The sequence below is a fragment of the Arachis hypogaea genome, chromosome 12 (assembly GCF_003086295.3).
Source record: "Arachis hypogaea cultivar Tifrunner chromosome 12, arahy.Tifrunner.gnm2.J5K5, whole genome shotgun sequence".
Classification (NCBI taxonomy): Eukaryota; Viridiplantae; Streptophyta; class Magnoliopsida; order Fabales; family Fabaceae; genus Arachis; species Arachis hypogaea.
Genome location: NC_092047.1, coordinates 71,077,295 through 71,084,015, shown reverse-complemented (window position 1 = coordinate 71,084,015; position 6,721 = coordinate 71,077,295).

Here is a 6,721-nt window from a genome sequence, read left to right as displayed (position 1 = left end):
ATTTTATTATTTTTATTAAAATATTATTTTTAATTAAATATTATTATTTAATATTTTATTATTATTTATTATTTTATTATTAAATTTTCGAAAATTAACTTTACTTTAACCTTTAACCTTTAAAATTCACTTTTTACCACCCGTAACTTTTAATATTTCTACTTTTACCACCCTAACTTTTGGAAATTACAAAATAACCCCCCAAACACCAAAATATTTACTTCCTTGCCCTTTTATGGATCAAAAAGGTGTTCTTCATTGTTTTTCACCACACTCAAAGTGTTCTTCGTGTTCTTCGTAAATTCTTCAGATTCTTTCTTTGTTTTTACCCGTTTTTCAGTCTTTTCAGCAACCGATTTTTACCAAAATTCAAAATAAATTTCCAGCCACTAAAACCCCATCTTTTCTACATGATTTTAACACAAATTGAACCTCAATTTAAGCTCTAGGGTTTCGTTTTCCAGCAGCCACAAGAACACACATTTATAGCTTGAATTTCATCAAATTTCATCAAATTTTCACCAAAATTTCAACAAGAATTACTCATACAAACAATCAATTTCAAGCACAGCCAAACCATATCATAATCACACAACTCAAACACAATCAATCAAGATTAAATTCATCAATCCCTACCTGGTTTTGCTGCTCCTAATTCGGTTAAACTTTCAGGTGGTCCTTTAGCACTTTTTCCTCCTAAATCACATCAAGAACAACTTTAAATCCAAAAACTCTCAACTGACCAAATCTCACTCAGTATATTAAGAAGAGATATCTCACCTTAGACTTGCTAGAAATTCAAGTTTCTTGTCCCTCAAGTCAAGTTAAGCATGATTCCTAAGGAAGAACATCAAAAAAACACATGTTTTGCATGGTTTTCCTTGAAAACCGAATTGAAATGGGAGGGAGACAGCCATCTCACCTTATTTCCAGCCTTGATAAGTCACATGGTTATGTAGAGGAAGAAGAGAGATCATTTTGGTGAAATCGGAGTTTTGATTTGAGTTTTAGTTCAGAAGAAATCAAGCTTTGAAGATTAAGTGTTCATGAAAGTTTCTCTCTTTTCTCTCTTGTTATTTTCGGCCAAAATGATGAAATGAGACAGCCTTGGAGGTCTTGGGGGTGTAAGGTGAGTTGTGATTGGTTGGCTTGGAGGTGGATTAAAATAATATTAAAATATCTCAGGGGTATAACTACTAAAACTAGGTGTATCAGAACACTTGTAAAAACATCTCTAAAAATTATTTTCTGAGCTACTAGCATAAATGACACTAGTAACATATTTATTATGAGAATAGAGCATGTATGATGAGGCCTTAGCATTGCTAAAGTCATCAGAGAGTGCTGGTGCTAAGCTGCACCAGTAAACCGTAAACCCGGTTAAACCGATTTTTTTATTTTTAACTAAAACTAACCAGGTAAACTTATAATGTCATTCAAGCATTTTATAATACTAATATAATGATAATATTATACTATTATCTCTCTCCTCTCATGAATCGAGTCCGGTTCGTCAAACAGAGACTATTAACGAAAATCAGAATCAAAACTGCCAACCGATACGGTTCAAAAACAAGGTTCTTCGCGATTGCATTATCGAGCTTGCCTCAGAGGATGTTCTAACTTAAGGATGACATAATGATAATGAGGATTGAGATGCTTGATGATATAACAGAGGTGTTCCCTTTACTGATCTTCCGGAGAAATTCGTACTTCCAGAAAAGATCTCATGTACTCGAAAATCAGGGTTGTTACAAACGCCAGCTTTGGTGCCAGTTTGGACGTTTAACTCCAGCTTTTATGCCAGTTCTGGCGTTTAATGCCAGAATATGGTAGAAATTGGGTCTTCAAACGCCAGTTTGCGTTATCAAAACTCGAGAAAAGTATGGACTATTATATATTGCTGGAAAGCCCAAGATGTCTACTTTCCAACGCAATTGAGGGCGCGCCAATTGGGTTTCTGTAGCTCCAGAAAATTCATTTCGAGTATAGAGAGGTCAGAATCCAAAAGCATCTGTAGTCCTTTTTCAGCCTCTGAATAAGATTTTTGCTCAGGTCCCTCAATTTCAGCCAGAAAACACCTGAAATCACAGAAAAACACACAAAATCATAGTAAAGTCCAGAAATGTGAATTTTTCTTGAAAACTAATAAAAATATACTAAAAAGTAGCTAGATCCTACTAAAAACTACCCAAAAATAATGCCAAAAAGCGTATAAATTATCTGCTCATCACAACACCAAACTTAAATTGTTTCTTGTCCCCAAGCAACTGAAAATCAAATAGAATAAAAAGAAGAGAATATACTATAAATTCCAAAATATCAATGAAACTTAGCTCCAATTAGATGAGCGGGACTAGTAGCTTTTTTCCTCTGAACAGTTTTGGCATCTCACTTTATCCTTTGAAGATCAGAATGATTGGCATCTATAGGAACTCAGAATTTAGATAGTGTTATTGATTCTCCTAGTTCAGTATGTTGATTCTTAAACACGGCTACTTTATGAGTCTTGGCCGTGGCCCTAAGCACTTTGTTTTCCAGTATTACCACCGGATACATAAATGCCACAGACACATAACTGGGTGAACCTTTTCAGATTGTGACTCAGCTTTGCTAGAGTCCCCAATTAGAGGTGTCCAGGGTTCTTAAGCACACTCTTTTTGCTTTGGATCATGACTTTAACCGCTCAGTCTCAAGCTTTTCACTTGACACCTTCACGCCACAAGCACATGGTTAGGGATAGCTTGGTTTAGCCGCTTAGGCCAGGATTTTATTCCTTTGGGCCCTCCTATCCATTAATGCTCAAAGCCTTGGATCCTTTTTACCCTTGCCTTTTAGTTTAAAGGGTTATCGGCTTTTTCTTCTTGCTTTTCCTTTTTCTTTCTCTTTTTTTTCGCAAGCCTTGTTTTTCACTGCTTTTTCTTGCTTCAAGAATCAATTTTATGATTTTTCAGATTATCAATAACATTTCTCCTTTTTCATTATTCTTTCAAGAGCCAACAATTTTAACATTCATAAACATCACTATAAAAAATATGCACTGTTCAAGCATTCATTTAGAAAGCAGAAAGCATTGTCACCACATCAAAATAATTAAGCTAATCTCAAGGATGAATTCGAAATTCATGTACTTCTTATTCTTTTGCATTTAGAACATTTTTTATTTAAGAAAGGTGATGGATTCATAGGACATTCATAGCTTTAAGGCATAGACACTAGACACTAATGATCATGTAATAAAGACACAAACATAAATAAACATAAAGCATAGAGAACGAAAACGAAAAAAAAATAAACAGACAAGGAGATTAAGGAACGGGTCCACCTTAGTTAGGGTGGCATCTTCTTCCTTTTGAAGAACCAATGGTGCTCTTGAGCTCCTCTATGTCTCTTCTTTGCCTTTGTTGCTCCTCCCTCATAGCTCTTTGATATTCTCTAATCTCATGGAGAATGATGGAGTGCTCTTGGTGCTCCACCCTTAGTTGTCCCATGCTGGAACTTAATTCTCCTAGGGAGGTGTTAATTAGCTTCCAATAGTTTTGTGGAGGAAAATGCATCCCTTGAGGCATCTCAGGGATTTCATGATGAGAAATTTCCTCATGCTCTTGTTGAGGTCCATGAGTGGGCTCTCTTGTTTGCTCCATCCTCTTTTTAGTGATGGGATTGTCCTCTTCAATGAGGATGTCTCCTTCTATGACAATCCCAGCCGAATTGCAAAGGTGACAAATGAGGTGAGGAAAGGCTAACCTTGCCAAAGTGGAGGACTTGTCAGCCACCTTGTAGAGTTCTTGAGGTATAATCTCATGAACTTCCACTTCCTCCCCAATCATGATACTATGGATCATGATGGCCCGATCCACAGTTACTTTGGATCGGTTGCTAGTAGGAATGATAGAGCGTTGGATGAACTCCAACCATCCTCTAGCTGTAGGCTTAAGGTCCGATATTCTCAATTGAACCGGTTTGCCTCTTGAGTCACTTTTCCATTGAGCTCCTTCCACACATATGTCCATGAGGACTTGTGTGCGAATGAATATCTTAGAATAAGAATAAGCTTGAGTTGAATAGAAAAACAATAGTACTTTGCATTAATTTATGAGGAACAGCAGAGCTCTACACCTTAATCTATGAGGTGTAGAAACTTCGCCGTTGACAATACATAAGAGATAATGGTCCAGACATGGCCAAATGGCCAGCCCCTAAAACGTGATCAAAGATGAAAAGATGAATTCCAAAATGATCTAAAGATCTCTCTAAATAAATCACTAAAAGTAGTTTTTATACTAAACTAGTCACTAGGGTTTACAGAAAATGAGTAACTAAGTGCAGATAGTGCAGAAATCCACTTCCAGGGCCCACTTGGGGTGTGCTTGGGCTGAGCATTGAAGCTTTCACATGTAAAGACTCTTCTTGGAGTTAAACGCCAGCTTTGGTGCCAGTTTGGGCGTTTAACTCCAACTTTTATGCCAGTTTTGGCGTTTAGCAACAAAATAGGGAAGAAATTGAGCGTTCAAACGCCAGTTTGCGTTATCAAAACTCGGGCAAAGTATGGAATATTATATATTGATGGAAAGCCCAAGATGTCTACTTTCCGACGCAGTTGAGAGCGTGCCAATTGGGTTTCTGTAACACCATAAAATCCATTTCGAGTGCAGGGAGGTCAAAATCCAACAGTATCTGCAGTCCTTTTTCAGCATCTGAATCAGATTTTTGCTCAGGTCCCTCCATTTCAGCCAGAAAATACCTGAAATCACAAAAAAACACACAAACTCATAGTAAAGTCCAGAAATGTGAATTTTGCTTGAAAAATAATAAAAATATACTAAAAAGTAGCTAGATCATACTGAAAACTACCCAAAAATAATGCCAAAAAGCGTATAAATTATCCGCTCATCACAACACTAAACTTAAATTGTTGCTTGTCCCCAAGCAACTGAAAATTAAATAGGATAAAAAGAAGAGAATATAATATAAATTCTAAAATATCAATGAAACTTAGCTCTAATTAGATGAGCGGGACTAGTATCTTTTTGCCTCTGAATAGTTTTGGCATCTCACTTTATCCTTTGAAGTTTAGAATGATTGGCATCTATAGGAACTCAGAATTTAGATAGTGTTATTGATTCTCCTAGTTCAGTATGTTGATTCTTGAACACAGCTACTTTATGAGTCTTGGCCGTGGCCCTAAGCACTTTGTTTTCCAGTATTACCACCGAATACATAAATGCCACAGACACATAACTGGGTGAACCTTTTCAGATTGTGACTCAGCTTTGCTAGAGTCCCCAATTAGAGGTGTCCAGGGTTCTTAAGCACACTCTTTTTGCTTTGGATCATGACTTTAACCGCTCAGTCTCAAGCTTTTCACTTGACACCTTCATGCCACAAGCACATTGTTAGTGACAGCTTGGTTTAGCCGCTTAGGCCAGGATTTTATTCCTTTGGGCCTTCCTATCCATTAATGCTCAAAGCCTTGGATCCTTTTTACCCTTGTCTTTTAGTTTAAAGGGCTATTGGCTTTTTCTGCTTGCTTTTTCTTTTTCTTTCTCTTTTTTTTTCGGCAAGCCTTATTTTTCACTGCTTTTTCTTGCTTCAAGAATCAATTTTATGATTTTTTAGATTTTCAATAACATTTCTCCTTTTTCATTATTCTTTCAAGAGCCAACAATTTTAACATTCATAAACTTCACTATAAAAAAGTATGCACTGTTCAAGCATTCATTCAGAAAGCAGAAAATATTGTCACCACATTAAAATAATTAAGCTAATCTCAAGGATGAATTCAAAATTCATGTACTTCTTGTTCTTTTGCATTTAGAACATTTTTTATTTAAGAAAGGTGATGGATTCATAGGACATTCATAGCTTTACGGCATAGACACTAGACACTAATGATCATGTAATAAAGACACAAACATAAATAAACATAAAGCATAGAGAACGAAAACAAAAAAAAAATAAACAGACAAGGAGATTAAGGAACGGGTCAACCTTAGTGAGGGTGGCGTATTCTTCCTTTTGAAGAACCAATGTTGCTCTTGAGCTCCTCTATGTCTCTTCCTTGCCTTTGTTGCTCCTCCCTCATAGCTCTTTGATATTCTCTAATCTCATGGAGAATGATGGAGCGCTCTTGGTGCTCCACCCTTTGTTGTCCCATGCTGGAACTTAATTCTCCTAGGGAGGTGTTAATTTGCTCCCAATAGTTTTGTGGAGGAAAGTGCATCCCTTGAGGCATCTCAGGGATTTCATGATGAGAAATTTCCTCATGCTCTTGTTGAGGTCCATGAGTGGGCTCTCTTGTTTGCTCCATCCTCTTTTTAGTGATGGGCTTGTCCTCTTCAATGAGGATGTCCCATTCTATGACAATCCCAGCCGAATTGCAGAGGTGACAAATGAGGTGAGGAAAGGCTAACCTTGCCAAAGTAGAGGACTTGTCAGCCACGTTGTAGTGTTCTTGAGGTATAATCTCATGAACTTCCACTTCCTCCCCAATCATGATACTATGGATCATGATGGCCCGTTCCATAGTTACTTCGGATCGGTTGCTAGTAGGGATGATAGAGCGTTGGATGAACTCCAACCATCCTCTAGCTGTAGGCTTAAGGTCCGGTCTTCTCAATTGAACCGGTTTGCCTCTTGAGTCACTTTTCCATTGAGCTCCTTCCACACATATGTCCATGAGGACTTGTGTGCGAATGAATATCTTAGAATAAGAATACGC